The sequence below is a fragment of the Ranitomeya variabilis genome, chromosome 5 (genome assembly GCF_051348905.1).
Source record: "Ranitomeya variabilis isolate aRanVar5 chromosome 5, aRanVar5.hap1, whole genome shotgun sequence".
NCBI classification, from domain to species: domain Eukaryota; kingdom Metazoa; phylum Chordata; class Amphibia; order Anura; family Dendrobatidae; genus Ranitomeya; species Ranitomeya variabilis.
Window position 1 is genome coordinate 57,042,430 of NC_135236.1, and position 18,154 is coordinate 57,060,583.

The 18,154-nt window shown below is 44.2% G+C and overlaps 1 protein-coding gene across 2 annotated transcripts in view; it reads right to left on the reverse strand.

Moving 5' to 3' along the window:
- LOC143774448 (intercellular adhesion molecule 5-like) overlaps positions 1–17,407 on the reverse strand; it is a 67,545-nt gene extending 50,138 nt beyond the window's left edge. Inside the window, exon 1 of one of the 2 annotated variants that reach the window (XM_077262056.1) lies at positions 17,052–17,407. The gene's annotated coding sequence lies outside the window, so the exon portion shown is untranslated. The remainder of the gene's footprint in view (positions 1–17,051) is intronic. The other variant, XM_077262055.1, reaches the window with a different exon arrangement.
- Positions 17,408–18,154: the final 747 nt, after the last annotated feature.

The following is an 18,154-nucleotide window of genomic DNA, read 5'->3' on the forward strand; positions in this document are numbered from 1 at the left end:
TGCTGGTCTCTGAGGTTGCTTTCTCAGCTGCCCTCGTTTATTGTTATGCTTGCTTCCCTATTTAACTCTACTCAGATCGTTACTTCATGCCAGCTGTCAATGTTTCAGTATTGGTTCAGATCTCTCTTGGACTTCTCTGAGGACCTGTCTACTCCAGCAGAAGCTAAGTCCCTGCTAGTTCATTTGTTGTTACTGCTGCCTGAATATATTTCTTAGTACTGCTAAATTCTAGTCCAGCTTGCTATCATGATATTTCCTTGCTAGCTGGAAGCTCTGGGGGTGCAGTGCTGCACCTCCACACCGTGAGTCGGTGTGGGGGTCTTTTTGCATACTCTGCGTGTTTTTTTTGTAGTTTTTTGTGCTGACCGCATAGTTTCCTTTTCTTTCCTCTGACTATTTAGTTAAGTCTGGCCTCCTTTGCTAAAACCTGTTTCATTCCTGTGTTTGTGACTTTCCTCTTAACTCACAGTCAATATATGTGGGGGGCTGCCTTTACCTTTGGGGAATTTCTCTGAGGCAAGGTTAGGCTTCTATTTCTATCTTTAGGGGTAGTTAGCTCTTAGGCTGTGAAGAGGCGTCTAGGGAGAGTTAGGTACGCTCCACGGCTATTTTTAGTGTGTGTGAAAGGAGTAGGGTTTGCGGTCAGCAGAGTTCCCACTTTCCCAGAGCCTGTTCCGATTACTAGTTTACTCATCAGGTCATTCCGGGTGCTCCTAACCATCAGGTTCATAACAGTACAGCTGGCCCACAAAGTGTTAATGCATCTCAAAAGAGGGATAAGAGAAGTTCTGAACCCATTTTTTTTTCTTTGCAGTGTGTTTTGTCTCTCTTTTCCCCTTAATCTCTGGGTGGTTCAGGACTCAGGTGTAGATATGGATATTCAAGGTCTGTCCTCTTGTGTGGATCAACTCGCTGCAAGGGTCCAAAGCATTCAAGATTATGTAGTTCAGAATCCGATGTTAGAGCCTAGAATTCCAATTCCTGATTTGTTTTCTGGGGATAGATCTAAGTTTCTGAATTTCAAAAATATTGTAGACTGTTTCTTGCTTTGAAACCCCGCTCCTCTGGTGACCCCATTCAGCAAGTAAAAATTATTATTTCTTTGTTACGTGGCGACCCTCAAGACTGGGCATTCTCCCTTGCGCCAGGAGATCCTGCATTGCTTAATGTAGATGCGTTTTTTCTGGCGCTTGGATTGCTTTATGACGAACCGAATTCAGTGGATCAGGGAGAGAAAACCTTGCTGGCTTTGTGTCAGGGTCAGGATGAAGCGGAGGTATATTGTCAGAAGTTTAGAAAGTGGTCTGTGCTTACTCAATGGAATGAGTGTGCCCTGGCAGCAATTTTTAGAAAGGGTCTCTCTGAGGCCCTTAAGGATGTTATGGTGGGCTTCCCCACGCCTGCTGGTCTGAATGAATCAATGTCCTTGGCCATTCAAATTGATCGGCGTTTGCGCGAGTGCAAAGTTGTGCACCATTTGGCGGTGTCCTCTGAGCAGAGGCCTGAGCTTATGCAATGTGATAGAACTTTGACCAGAACTGAACGGCAAGAACACAGACGTCAGAATCGGCTGTGTTTTTACTGTGGTGACCCTACTCATGCTATCTCTGATTGTTCTAAGCGCATTAAGCGGTTCGCTAGGTCTGTCACCATTGCTACTGTACAGCCTAAATTTCTCTTGTCTGTTACATTGATTTGCTCTCTGTCGTCCTACTCGGTTATGGCATTTGTGGATTCGGGCGCTGCCCTGAATTTGATGGACTTGGAGTTTGCCAGGCGTTGTGGTTTTTTCCTGGAGCCTTTGCAGTATCCTATTCCATTAAGGGGAATTGATGCTATGCCTTTGGCCAGGAATAAACCTCAGTACTGGACTCAGTTGACCATGTGCATGGCTCCTGCACATCAGGAAGATATTTGCTTTTTGGTGTTGCATAATTTGCATGATGTGGTCGTGTTGGGTTTGCCATGGCTACAGGTTCATAATCCAGTATTGGATTGGAAATCAATGTCTGTGTCTAGTTGGGGTCGTCAAGGGGTACATGGCGATGTTCCGATGTCAATTTCTTCATCCATTCCTTCTGATGTCCCTGAGTTTCTGTCGGATTACCGGGATGTATTTGATGAGCCCAAATCCAGTATCCTACCACCTTATAGGGATTGTGATTGTGCTATAAATTTGATCCCTGGTAGTAAGTTTCCTAAGGGCCGACTTTTCAATTTATCCGTGCCAGGACACACCGCTATGCGGAGTTATATAAAGGAGTCCTTGGAGAAAGGGCATATTCGCCCGTCTTCATCACCGTTGGGAGCAGGGTTCTTTTTTGTGGCCAAGAAGGATGGTTCTCTGAGACCCTGTATAGACTACCGCCTTCTCAATAAAATCACGGTCAAATTTCAGTACCCTTTGCCTCTGCTGTCTGATTTGTTTGCTCGGATTAAGGGGGCTAGTTGGTTCACCAAGATAGATCTTCGAGGGGCATATAACCTTGTGCGTATTAAACAGGGCGATGAATGGAAAACAGCATTTAATACGCCCGAGGGCCATTTTGAGTACCTGGTGATGCCATTCGAGCTTTCTAACGCTCCATCTGTGTTTCAGTCCTTTATGCATGACATCTTCCGAAAGTATCTGGATAGATTCATGATTGTATATTTGGATGATATTTTGGTCTTTTCAGATAATTGGGAGTCTCATGTGAAGCAGGTCAGAATGGTATTCCAGGTCCTTCGTGCTAATTCCTTGTTTGTGAAGGGGTCTAAATGTCTCTTCGGAGTTCAGAAGGTTTCCTTTTTGGGCTTCATTTTTTCCCCTTCTACTATCGAGATGGATCCTGTTAAAGTTCAGGCCATTTATGATTGGACTCAACCTACATCTGTGAAGAGTCTTCAGAAATTCCTGGGCTTTGCTAATTTTTACCGTCGCTTCATCGCAAATTTTTCTAGTGTGGTTAAACCTTTGACTGATTTGACAAAGAAAGGTGCTGATGTGGTGAATTGGTCCTCTGCAGCCGTGGAGGCTTTTCAGGAGCTGAAATGTCATTTTTCTTCGGCCCCTGTGTTGCGTCAGCCAGATATTTTGCACCCCTTTTCAGGTTGAGGTTGATGCTTCTGAGATTGGAGCAGGGGCTGTTTTGTCTCAAAGAAGTTCTGATGGCTCTGTGATGAAGCCATGTGCCTTCTTCTCTAGAACATTTTTGCCTGCTGAGCGTAATTATGATGTTGGCAATCGGGAGCTGCTGGCTATGAAGTGGGCATTCGAGGAGTGGCGACATTGGCTTGAGGGAGCCAAGCACCGCGTGGTGGTCTTGACGGATCACAAGAATTTGACTTATCTCGAGTCTGCCAAGCGGTTGAATCCTAGACAGGCTCGATGGTCACTGTTTTTCTCCCATTTCGATTTTGTGGTTTCATACCTTCCGGGCTCTAAGAATGTGAAGGCTGATGCCCTTTCTAGGAGTTTTGTGCCTGATTCTCCAGGAGTCCCTGAGCCGGCTGGTATTCTCAAAGAGGGGGTAATTCTGTCTGCCATCTCCCCTGATTTGCGGCGGGTGCTGCAGGAGTTTCAGGCTGATAGACCTGACCGTTGTCCAGCGGAGAAACTGTTTGTCCCTGATAGATGGACTAGCAGAGTTATTTCTGAGGTTCATTGCTCGGTGTTGGCTGGTCATCCTGGGATTTTTGGTACCAGGGATTTGGTGGCTAGGTCCTTTTGGTGGCCTTCCGTGTCACGGGATGTGCGTTCTTTTGTGCAGTCTTGTGGGACTTGTGCTCGGGCCAAGCCCTGCTGTTCTCATGCCAGTGGGTTGCTTTTGCCCTTGCCGGTCCCGAAAAGGCCTTGGACGCATGTTTCCATGGATTTTATTTCAGATCTTCCTGTCTCTCAAAGGATGTCTGTCATCTGGGTGGTTTGTGATCGCTTTTCTAAGATGGTCCATTTGGTACCCTTGCCTAAATTACCTTCCTCCTCTGATTTGGTGCCATTATTCTTTCAGCATGTGGTTCGTTTGCATGGCATTCCGGAGAACATTGTGTCAGACAGAGGGTCCCAGTTTGTCTCTAGGTTTTGGCGGTCCTTTTGTGCTAAGATGGGCATTGATTTGTCTTTTTCTTCGGCTTTCCATCCTCAGACAAATGGCCAAACCGAACGAACCAACCAGACTTTGGAGGCCTATCTGAGATGCTTTGTTTCTGCTGATCAGGATGATTGGGTGACCTTTTTGCCATTGGCTGAGTTCGCCCTTAATAATCGGGCTAGTTCGGCTACTTTGGTTTCGCCTTTTTTTTGCAATTCTGGTTTTCATCCTCGTTTTTCTTCAGGGCAGGTTGAGCCTTCTGACTTTCCTGGTGTGGATTCTGTGGTGGACAGATTGCAGCAAATTTGGACTCACGTAGTGGACAATCTGACGTTGTCCCAGGAGAAGGCTCAACGTTTCGCTAACCGCCGTCGTTGTGTTGGTCCTCGACTTCGTGTTGGGGATCTGGTTTGGTTATCTTCTCGTTATGTTCCTATGAAGGTTTCTTCTCCTAAGTTTAAGCCTTGTTTCATTGGTCCTTATAAGATTTCTGAAATTCTCAACCCTGTATCATTTCGTTTGGTCCTTCCAGCTTCCTTTGCCATCCATAATGTGTTCCATAGGTCGTTGTTGCGGAGGTATGTGGCGCCTATGGTTCCCTCCGTTGATCCTCCTGCTCCGGTGTTGGTTGAGGGGGAGTTGGAGTATGTGGTGGAAAAAATTTTGGATTCTCGTATTTCGAGACGGAAGCTCCAGTACCTGGTTAAGTGGAAGGGCTATGGTCAGGAGGATAATTCCTGGGTTGTTGACTCAGATGTCCATACTGCCGATTTAGTTCGTGCCTTTCATTTGGCTCGTCCTGATCGGCCTGGGGGCCCTGGTGAGGGTTCGGTGACCCCTCCTCAAGGGGGGGGGGGAAATGTTGTGAATTCCATTTCTCGGACTCCCTCCTGTGGTCATGAATGGTACTTTGGTTAGTTCTGCTCTTGGACTCCCTCTGGTGGCTTTGAGCGGAACTGCTGGTCTCTGAGGTTGCTTTCTCAGCTGCCCTCGTTTATTGTTATGCTTGCTTCCCTATTTAACTCTACTCAGATCGTTACTTCATGCCAGCTGTCAATGTTTCAGTATTGGTTCAGATCTCTCTTGGACTTCTCTGAGGACCTGTCTACTCCAGCAGAAGCTAAGTCCCTGCTAGTTCATTTGTTGTTACTGCTGCCTGAATATATTTCTTAGTACTGCTAAATTCTAGTCCAGCTTGCTATCATATTTCCTTGCTAGCTGGAAGCTCTGGGGGTGCAGTGTTGCACCTCCACACCGTGAGTCGGTGTGGGGGTCTTTTTGCATACTCTGCGTGTTTTTTTTGTAGTTTTTTGTGCTGACCGCATAGTTTCCTTTTCTTTCCTCTGACTATTTAGTTAAGTCTGGCCTCCTTTGCTAAAACCTGTTTCATTCCTGTGCTTGTGACTTTCCTCTTAACTCACAGTCAATATATGTGGGGGGCTGCCTTTACCTTTGGGGAATTTCTCTGAGGCAAGGTTAGGCTTCTATTTCTATCTTTAGGGGTAGTTAGCTCTTAGGCTGTGAAGAGGCGTCTAGGGAGAGTTAGGTACGCTCCACGGCTATTTCTAGTGTGTGTGATAGGAGTAGGGTTTGCGGTCAGCAGAGTTCCCACTTTCCCAGAGCTTGTTCCGATTACTAGTTTACTCATCAGGTCATTCCGGGTGCTCCTAACCACCAGGTTCATAACACTACGTGTCTGTGCAATATACTAAGTGGCACTACAATATACTATGTGGCTATGTTATATACTATGTGGCTCTGCTATATACTAAGTGGCTCTACAATATACTACGTGGCTATGTTATATACTACGTGGCTCTGCTATATACTATGTAGCTGACCAATATACTGTGCAATACACTACGTGGCTATGTTATATACTATGCAGCTCTGCTATATACTACGTACGCTGTGTTACATACTACGTAGCTCTGTTATATACTACGTCGGTTGTGTTATATACTACGTCACTGTGCAATATAGTACGTAGCCTGTGCTATATACTACCTACATATTCTAGAATAGCTGATACGTTAGAATCGGGCCACCATCTAGTGTGTATATATATATATATATATATATATATATATATATACAGTATATATAAACAGAGAGAGCGAATGTAATCAGAGGAGAAATAGGGAGGATATATGGAGTAATAGGGGGAGATATAGGGGGATATATGGAGATATAGGAGGAGATATAGGGAGGATTTATGGAGTAATAGGAGGAGATATAGGAGGATATGCAGTGCCCCAGGGTCCTGGTCTTTGCAGTAATGTCATTCTCATCTAGGGGGAGTGCTGTTACGTTTGGAGATAATAAAGGAGATCTCCCTACCAGGTAACACCAATACACAACACACTTCATATTCCAGTCCACCAGGGGGAGCTATGCTCCTACTTACTAGGGCACTCTTCACAATTAGGTAAAACTGGTGGTCTGGATAGGAAGTTAGGCAGACGCTAGCTGAGAGTCCTCAGGGCCAATTAACTGAGAGACCTCAGGTAGCTGCTAGCTGAGCTCTGCTCAGTTAATTGGCCCCTGACAGGGTTGGGATCCTGTCAGAGGCCAGGACAGAAGGCCACGGAGCTGCGCCTGCCCCACGTGCGGCAGCTTCTAGAAAGAGACACGAACAGAGAACTGTATTGTAAAGCGTGAGGAGAAGTCTTGGCAAAAGGAGAGGAATACCAGAAGGAGTTCTGCCCTGCACAGGCTGCCTCCTCCTGAGGCGCAGGATCTCGGTAGCTGGAACACCGAGGGAGCAACAGTCCTTTATGCCTTGCTCCAGAGACCGGCAGGACAGCTAATTTCACGTTACCTGCCCGCCCTATACCCAGGAGGCAAGGTGGCACCCACGAGAGGCTAGGGCGTGATAGAGTCCCTGTAAAAAGCCTCACGCCACCGGTCATAAGGGTTTGTCCTATCCATCCGGGGGTCAGAGAGAGACACAACATCTACAACAGTTGTGAGGACCTTATGAGAAGCTCAGCAGTAAGGTACTACAACACCCTGGCGCTAGAGGAAGGCTACTGATTTCCACCTGGATAAGATGACTCTGGATTTGCCTTCAGACCGGCCGGACTCTGCCTGCCCTGTGATCTGGTACTCTGGACTGTGAATGCTGAAGCCTTCAGTAAAAAGGTAAAGAGACTGCAAACTTGTGTCCTCGTTCTTCCCTGTGCCTTACACCATCCACCATCTACACACTGGGAAGCCCTGGGGATACACTTCACCTGTGGGAAGGTATACCATCTAGCTGCCATAACATCACCCCAGCGGACCCCTAAGCAGCGTCGGTCACCCTGACCGAATACCACGGGTGGCGTCACGAGCATTATCCCTTTAAAGACCTTTCCCCCTTTTACATGGATGTCCCTAGGGCCACGGACCAAACTGCCACCATTACTGCGCCACGAGGAGCGCAGGAAAAGAAGAAGGGCATAACGTTGCGGGCGTGAAGGAACTGAGAAGCGCGAAAAATAATGACCGCCCAGTCTAAATATCTCTGTACCTTGAGGACGTGTCTGTCAGCAGCCAAGATCCCCCTCCTGATCCTCAATGGCGGGCGGAGACAAAGAAACGGAACCGCCCATGGAGAAGAGAGCGGGAAAAGGACGAGGAAGGAGCCAGCCACATGGGCGACACCATGGCCAGCCATGGGGTAGAGACAGAGAACTCCCCCAGCCATAGGGGGATATATGGAGTAATAGGAGGAGATATAGGAGGATATATGGAGTAATAGTTGGAGATATAGGGGGATATATGGAGTAATAGGAGGAGATATAGGAGGATATATGTAGTAATTGGGGGAGATATAGGGAGGATATATGGAGTAAGAGGAGGAGATATAAGGAGGATATATGGGGTAATAGGGGGTGATATTGGAGGATATATGGAGTAATAGGAAGAGATATAGGGAGGATATATGGAGTAATAGGAGGAGATATAGGGAGGATATATGGAGTAATAGGAGGAGATATAGGGAGATATACGGAGTAATAGGAGGAGATATAGGAGGATATATGGAGTTATAGGAGGATACATGGAGCAATAGGAGGAGATATAGGGAGGATATATGGAGTAATAGGAGGAGATATAGGAGGATATATGGAGTAATAGGAGGAGATATAGGGAGGATATATGGAGTAATAGGAGATATAGGGAGGATATATGGGGTAATAGGGGGAGATATAGGGAGGATATATGGAGTAATAGGAGGAGATATAGGAGGATATATGGGGTAATAGGGGGAGATATAGGGAGCATATATGGAGTAATAGGAGGAGATATAGAAGGATATATGGAGTAATAGGGGGAGATATAGGGGGGATATATGTAGTAATAGGGGGAGATATAGGAGGATATATGGAGTAATAGGGGGAGATATAGGGGGATATATGGGGTAATAGGAGGAGATATAGGGAGGATATATGGAGTAATAGGGGGAGATATAGGAGGATATATGGAGTAATAGGAGGAGATATAGGAGGATATATGGAGTAATAGGAGGAGATATAGGAGGATATATGGAGTAATAGGAGGAGATATAGGGAGAATATATGGAGTAATAGGAGGAGATATAGGGAGGATATATGGAGTAATAGGGGGAGATATAGGGAGGATATATGGAGTAATAGGAGGAGATATAGGAGGATATATGGGGTAATAGGAGGAGATATAGGGAGGATATATGGAGTAATAGGAGGAGATATAGGGAGGATATATGGAGTAATAGGAGGAGATATAGGGAGGATATATGGAGTAATAGGAGGAGATATAGGGAGGATATATGGAGTAATAGGAGATATAGGAGGATATATGGAGTAATAGGAGATATAGGGGGATATATGGAGTAATAGGGGGATATATAGGGAGGATATATGGAGTAATAGGAGGAGATATAGGGAGGATATATGGGGTAATAGGAGGAGATATAGGAGGATATATGGAGTAATAGGGGGAGATATAGGAGGATATATGGGGTAATAGGAGGAGATATAGGGGGATATATGGAGTAATAGGAGGAGATATGGGGAGGATATATGGAGTAATAGGGGGAGATATAGGGAGGATATATGGAGTAATAGGAGGAGATATAGGAGGATATATGGAGTAATAGGAGGAGATATAGGAGGATATATGGAGTAATAGGGGGAGATATAGGAGGATATATGGAGTAATAGGAGGAGATATAGGGGGGATATATGGAGTAATAGGGGGAGATATAGGGGGATATATGGAGTAACAGGAGGAGATATAGGGGGATATATGGAGTAATAGGAGGAGATATAGGGGGATATATGGAGTAATAGGAGGAGATATAGGCAGGATATATGGAGTAATAGGAGGAGATATAGGGGGATATATGGAGTAATAGGAGGAGATATAGGGGGATATATGGAGTAATAGGAGGAGATATAGGGGGATATATGGAGTAATAGGATGAGATATAAGAGGATATATGGAGTAATAGGAGGAGATATAGGGGGATATATGGAGTAATAGGGGGAGATATAGGGGGATATATGGAGTAATAGGGGGAGATATAGGGAGGATATATGGAGTAATAGGAGGAGATATAGGGAGGATACATGGAGTAATAGGAGGAGATATAGGGAGGATATATGGGGTAATAGGAGGAGATATAGGAGGATATATGGAGTAATAGGAGGAGATATAGGAGGATATATGGGGTAATAGGAGGAGATATAGGAGGATATATGGAGTAATAGGAGGAGATATAGGAGGATATATGGAGTAATAGGAGGAGATATAGGAGGATATATGGAGTAATAGGAGGAGATATAGGGAGGATATATGGAGTAATAGGAGGAGATATAGGGAGGATACATGGAGTAATAGGAGGAGATATAGGGAGGATATATGGGGTAATAGGAGGAGATATAGGAGGATATATGGAGTAATAGGAGGAGATATAGGAGGATATATGGAGTAATAGGAGGAGATATAGGGAGGATATATGGAGTAATAGGAGGAGATATAGGAGGATATATGGAGTAATAGGAGGAGATATAGGAGGATATATGGAGTAATAGGGGGAGATATAGGAGGATATATGGAGTAATAGGAGGAGATATAGGGGGATATATGGAGTAATAGGGGGAGATATAGGGGGATATATGGAGTAATAGGAGGAGATATAGGGGGATATATGGAGTAATAGGAGGAGATATAGGGGATATATGGAGTAATAGGAGGAGATATAGGGGGATATATGGAGTAATAGGAGGAGATATAGGGGGATATATGGAGTAATAGGATGAGATATAAGAGGATATATGGAGTAATAGGAGGAGATATAGGGGGATATATGGAGTAATAGGGGGAGATATAGGGGGATATATGGAGTAATAGGAGGAGATATAGGGGGATATATGGAGTAATAGGAGGAGATATAGAAGGATATATGGAGTAATAGGGGGAGATATAGGGGGGATATATGTAGTAATAGGGGGAGATATAAGAGGATATATGGAGTAATAGGAGGAGATATAGGAGGATATATGGAGTAATAGAAGGAGATATAGGAGGATATATGGAGTAATAGGAGGAGATATAGGGGGATATATGGAGTAATAGGAGGAGATATAGAAGGATATATGGAGTAATAGGGGGAGATATAGGAGGATATATGGAGTAATAGGGGGAGATATAGGGGGATATATGGGGTAATAGGAGGAGATATAGGGAGGATATATGGAGTAATAGGGGGAGATATAGGAGGATATATGGAGTAATAGGAGGAGATATAGGAGGATATATGGAGTAATAGGAGGAGATATAGGAGGATATATGGAGTAATAGGAGGAGATATAGGGAGAATATATGGAGTAATAGGAGGAGATATAGGGAGGATATATGGAGTAATAGGAGGAGATATAGGAGGATATATGGGGTAATAGGAGGAGATATAGGGAGGATATATGGAGTAATAGGAGGAGATATAGGGAGGATATATGGAGTAATAGGAGGAGATATAGGGAGGATATATGGAGTAATAGGAGGAGATATAGGGAGGATATATGGGGTAATAGGAGGAGATATAGGAGGATTTATGGAGTAATAGGGGGAGATATAGGAGGATATATGGAGTAATAGGAGGAGATATAGGAGGATATATGGAGTAATAGGAGGAGATATAGGAGGATATATGGGGTAATAGGAGGAGATATAGGGAGGATATATGGAGTAATAGGAGGAGATATAGGGAGGATATATGGAGTAATAGGAGGAGATATAGGGAGGATATATGGAGTAATAGGAGATATAGGAGGATATATGGAGTAATAGGAGATATAGGGGGATATATGGAGTAATAGGGGGATATATAGGGAGGATATATGGAGTAATAGGAGGAGATATAGGGAGGATATATGGAGTAATAGGAGGAGATATAGGGAGGATATATGGAGTAATAGGAGGAGATATAGGAGGATTTATGGAGTAATAGGGGGAGATATAGGAGGATATATGGTGTAATAGGAGGAGATATAGGGGGATATATGGAGTAATAGGAGGAGATATATAGGAGGATATATGGAGTAATAGGGGGAGATATAGGGAGGATATATGGAGTAATAGGGGGAGATATAGGAGGATATATGGAGTAATAGGAGGAGATATAGGAGGATATATGGAGTAATAGGGGGAGATATAGGGAGGATATATGGAGTAATAGGAGGAGATATAGGAGGATATATGGAGTAATAGGAGGAGATATAGGAGGATATATGGAGTAATAGGGGGAGATATAGGGAGGATATATGGAGTAATAGGAGGAGATATAGGAGGATATATGGAGTAATAGGAGGAGATATAGGAGGATATATGGAGTAATAGGAGGAGATATAGGGGGGATATATGGAGTAATAGGGGGAGATATAGGGGGATATATGGAGTAATAGGAGGAGATATAGGGGGATATATGGAGTAATAGGAGGAGATATAGGGAGATATATGGAGTAATAGGAGGAGATATAGGGCATACCTCCCAACCGTCCCGGATCCCGCGGGACTGTCCTGATTTTGACAGCCAGCCCCGGGATCCCGGGCGGGACACTAATGTCCCGTGCCTAGGGCAGGGACAATGCAGGGGGCGGCACCTGAGTAGCTTAGGTTTGTGGCTGTTTTTTTTTTCTTATACATGCTGGGTCTCCTCCCGACCGATCCCTCCCCCTCCCCCCGCCCCCGCCCCCGCCCCCTGTGTGTGCGGCGCTGCCACGCTGAGGAAGAGAGCCAGCAGCGATCAAGATGAGAGGTCAGCGACTCACTTCCTCCTGTGTGTGCACGGAGCTCCGGCGTCTCCTGCTCTTAGCTGCTATCCCGGCAGAGAAGGAGAGACGGGGGAGGTGCCGGGACAGTGCAGAGCTGTGAGCAGCCGGAGAAACTGAAGAGCTGCAGTGCACATGGACAGATCAGCCGCCCCTGCACCACAGAGGAGATTGTGTGTGTGTGATGTGTGTGTGTGTGTGTGAGATGTGTGATGCTGCATTTGTGTGTGTGTCATGTGTGTATGAGGTATCTGGTGTGTGTGATGGCTGGGTGTGTGTGATGGCTGGGTGTGTGTGTGTGATGGGTGTGTGTGTGTGATGGGTGTGTGTGTGTGATGGGTGTGTGTGTGTGATGGCTGGGTGTGTGTGTGTGTGATGGCTGGGTGTGTGTGTGTGATGGCTGGGTGTGTGTGTGTGATGGCTGGGTGTGTGTGTGTGATGGCTGAGTGTGTGTGTGTGATGGCTGGGTGTGTGTGTGTGTGTGATGGCTGGGTGTGTGTGTGTGTGTGATGGCTGGGTGTGTGTGATGGCTGGGTGTGTGTGATGGCTGCGTGTGTGTGTGATGGCTGCATGTGTGTGATGGCTGCGTGTGTGTGTGTGTGATGGCTGCGTGTGTGTGTGTGTGATGGCTGCGTGTGTGTGTGATGGCTGCATGTGTGTGATGGCTGCGTGTGTGTGTGTGATGGCTGCGTGTGTGTGTGTGTGTGTGTGATGGCTGCGTGTGTGTGTGTGTGATGGCTGCGTGTGTGTGTGTGTGTGATGGCTGCGTGTGTGTGTGTGATGGCTGCGTGTGTGTGTGTGATGGCTGCGTGTGTGTGTGTGATGGCTGCGTGTGTGTGTGTGATGGCTGCGTGTGTGTGATGACTGCGTGTGTGTGTGATGACTGCGTGTATGTGTGATGACTGCGTGTGTGTGATGGCTGTGTGTGTGTGATGGCTGCGTGTGTGTGTGTGATGACTGCGTGTGTGTGTGATGGCTGTGTGTGTGTGTGATGGCTGCATGTGTGATGCATTTGTGTCAAAGCTGCATGTGTTTGTGAGCTGCGTTTGTGATGCTGCGTGTGTATGTGTGATACTGTGTGTGTGATGCTGCATGTGTGTGAGCTGCGTGCCTGTATGTCATTATACAGTATGGAGAACTGTGGCCATAATACAGTATGGAGCATCATGTGGGGTCATTATACAGTATGGAGCATCATGTGCAGTCATTATACAGTATGGAGCATCATGTGCGGTCATTATACAATATGGAGCATCATGTGCAGCCAGTATACAGTATGGAGCATCATGTGTGGTCATTATACAATATGGAGCATCATGTGCAGTCATTATTCAGTATGGAGCATCATGTGCGGTCATTATACAATATGGAGCATCATGTGCGGTCATTATACAGTATGGAGCATCATGTGCGGCCATTATACAGTATGCATGCGGTCATTATACAGTATGGAGCGTCATGTGTGTTCATTATACAGTATGGAGCCTCATGTGTGGCCATTATACAGTATGGGGCATCATGTGTGGTCATTATACAGTATGGAGCACTGTGTGGCCATATTTTTTTGTTTATAACTATTGTATATGAAACAGTGTGATCAGTAGTGCTAAATGGGTGTGCTTGGGACGTGGATATGGGTGTGACTAATTATGAATGGGTGTGGTCAGAGGCGTGGCCTAAAATTTGCCGCGCCGCGCTTCGCGCGCCGCAAACTTTGTCCCTCTTTCCCATCTTCAAAAGTTGGGAGGTATGTATAGGGGGATATATGGAGTAATAGGAGGAGATATAGGGGGATATATGGAGTAATAGGAGGAGATATAGGGGGATATATGGAGTAATAGGATGAGATATAAGAGGATATATGGAGTAATAGGAGGAGATATAGGGGGATATATGGAGTAATAGGGGGAGATATAGGAGGATATATGGAGTAATAGGGGGAGATATAGGAGGATATATGGAGTAATAGGAGGAGATATAGGGGATATATGGAGTAATAGGAGGAGATATAGGAGGATATATGGAGTAATAGGAGGAGATATAGGGGGATATATGGAGTAATAGGAGGAGATATAGGAGGATATATGGAGTAATAGGAGGAGATATAGGGGGATATATGGAGTAATAGGGGGAGATATAGGAGGATATATGGAGTAATAGGAGGAGATATAGGAGGATATATGGAGTAATAGGAGGAGATATAGGGAGATATATGGAGTAATAGGAGGAGATATAGGGGGATATATGGAGTAATAGGAGGAGATATAGGGGGATATATGGAGTAATAGGAGGAGATATAGGGGGATATATGGAGTAATAGGATGAGATATAAGAGGATATATGGAGTAATAGGAGGAGATATAGGGAGGATATATGGGGTAATAGGAGGAGATATAGGAGGATATATGGAGTAATAGGGGGAGATATAGGAGGATATATGGAGTAATAGGAGGAGATATAGGAGGATATATGGAGTAATAGGAGGAGATATAGGAGGATATATGGAGTAATAGGAGGAGATATAGGAGGATATATGGAGTAATAGGATGAGATATAAGAGGATATATGGAGTAATAGGAGGAGATATAGGGAGGATATATGGGGTAATAGGAGGAGATATAGGAGGATATATGGAGTAATAGGGGGAGATATAGGAGGATATATGGAGTAATAGGAGGAGATATAGGGGGATATATGGAGTAATAGGAGGAGATATAGGAGGATATATGGAGTAATAGGAGGAGATATAGGAGGATATATGGAGTAATAGGAGGAGATATAGGAGGATATATGGAGTAATAGGAGGAGATATAGGGAGGATATATGGAGTAATAGGAGGAGATATAGGAGGATATATGGAGTAATAGGAGGAGATATAGGGGGATATATGGAGTAATAGGAGGAGATATAGGAGGATATATGGAGTAATAGGAGGAGATATAGGAGGATATATGGGGTAATAGGAGGAGATATAGGGGGATATATGGAGTAATAGGAGGAGATATAGGAGGATATATGGAGTAATAGGAGGAGATATAGGAGGATATATGGAGTAATAGGAGGAGATATAGGAGGATATATGGAGTAATAGGAGGAGATATAGGGAGGATATATGGAGTAATAGGAGGAGATATAGGAGGATATATGGAGTAATAGGAGGAGATATAGGGGGATATATGGAGTAATAGGAGGAGATATAGGAGGATATATGGGGTAATAGGAGGAGATATAGGGGGATATATGGAGTAATAGGAGGAGATATAGGAGGATATATGGAGTAATAGGAGGAGATATAGGAGGATAAATGGAGTAATAGGAGGAGATATAGGAGGATATATGGAGTAATAGGGGGAGATATAGGGAGGATATATGGAGTAATAGGAGGAGATATAGGGGGATATATGGAGTAATAGGAGGAGATATAGGGGGATATATGGAGTAATAGGAGGAGATATAGGGAGGATATATGGAGTAATAGGAGGAGATATAGGAGGATATATGGAGTAATAGGAGGAGATATAGGAGGATATATGGAGTAATAGGAGGAGATATAGGGAGGATATATGGAGTAATAGGAGGAGATATAGGGGGATATATGGAGTAATAGGAGGAGATATAGGAGGATATATGGAGTAATAGGAGGAGATATAGGAGGATATATGGAGTAATAGGAGGAGATATAGGAGGATATATGGAGTAATAGGAGGAGATATAGGGAGGATATATGGAGTAATAGGAGGAGATATAGGAGGATATATGGAGTAATAGGAGGAGATATAGGGGGATATATGGAGTAATAGGAGGAGATATAGGAGGATATATGGGGTAATAGGAGGAGATATAGGGGGATATATGGAGTAATAGGAGGAGATATAGGAGGATATATGGAGTAATAGGAGGAGATATAGGAGGATAAATGGAGTAATAGGAGGAGATATAGGAGGATATATGGAGTAATAGGGGGAGATATAGGGAGGATATATGGAGTAATAGGAGGAGATATAGGGGGATATATGGAGTAATAGGAGGAGATATAGGGGGATATATGGAGTAATAGGAGGAGATATAGGGAGGATATATGGAGTAATAGGAGGAGATATAGGAGGATATATGGAGTAATAGGAGGAGATATAGGAGGATATATGGAGTAATAGGAGGAGATATAGGGAGGATATATGGAGTAATAGGAGGAGATATAGGAGGATATATGGAGTAATAGGAGGAGATATAGGAGGATATATGGAGTAATAGGAGGAGATATAGTGGGATATATGGAGTAATAGGAGGAGATATAGGGAGGATATATGGAGTAATAGGAGGAGATATAGGGGGATATATGGAGTAATAGGTGGAGATATAGGGAGGATATATGGAGTAATAGGAGGAGATATAGGGAGGATATATGGAGTAATAGGAGGAGATATAGGGGGATATATGGAGTAATAGGTGGAGATATAGGGGGATATATGGAGTAATCAATGATGGTTGAAATAGTAAGAAGATTTTGACCAGTATAAAGCATGTGTTGAGCTATTAGAAGCCGGGAGGTGAGGAGTAGATATTGGGGAGATACAGTTCGGTGGATTAGGATATCAGGTGTATACAGTATAGTACATGCCGTATATAATTGTGCTTAGCTTATGGGAGTGCTGGGAGTTTGGGTATAAAGACAGGAATTATTTACCTTGTTCCCGGATAATACTCTACATGCCGTAGTTTCTTTTTCTCAGAGTCTTCTGAAATCCGGAGCGGAGGGGATGGGAATACTTGGCAGATGTTTATATTTTTCCCAGCATCCCAAGTTCCCTGCGAGATTTCCTTGAATATTTCTGTACTCCCCACATGAGCCTCTTCTAGTCTACAGCCTTATCATTCTGTGTTTCTCAGCTCACTGAGTCGCATCATCCGTCTTTGCACTGGAGGCTTCTCGCCTTTTATTAAAAGTTTCAGACTCTTTCTTATGAAACCACGTATCAGCAAATATGCAAAAAACAGGAAACCATTACTGCTACTTCTCTCTGCATATTTTCCTCTATCTTCTCATTATAGTGATAGTTTCTCTTTATAAACCACAATTCTGCTGAATCCAGGTGTCTATAGAGCAAGAGAGAAGAGTCAGCTGACACTCAACAATCCATTATTTAATCGTTCACTTCTGCTGCCACTAGAGGGAGCTTGGGAGCTTACTGCAGACTGGAGCTGTTATAGTCTCTATGTAGTGAGCTCCCCCTAGTGGTGGCTGCTGGGAGCCAGAATGTTATCATTCAGCTCTATGATTTCATCAAAGGAAACAGGATTTGTAAGCTGAGCTTGGGCCACTATAAACATATGTTATGAAATTCATCAGCACAGAATATTTTACCTCTTTGGATAACTAAATGATGATGTTCTCTGGACAGCCAAGGGGAGTAAGTAAGAAATAGGAAATTAATAATTAATAAAAATGTGGACACATTATACTAAAATTTAACAGGAGGCAGTAAGTAATGTAAAACCTTCAAAAAGTACTTAATAAAAAAGTAACCCTTTAATCCCTCACTGGGTTACTGTTTCTATCTGACTGATTTGTGCATCTGCTTGTAAGAGTATGTGGCATCAGCTCTTAATCTTTAGAAAAAAAAAGATAATTTTTTGCTTTTATTTTTTGCTACCCGTCTTCTAAAGTGCCATAATTTTTATAGGAAAAGGGGCGCTGGAGCTGGGGCCCTAACTATCCCTGCTCCCAAAGGTACCTCTAAAGGTGAGGAGGTTTGGGCCCCAGCCTTACTGTTCTCCTATTATACCATA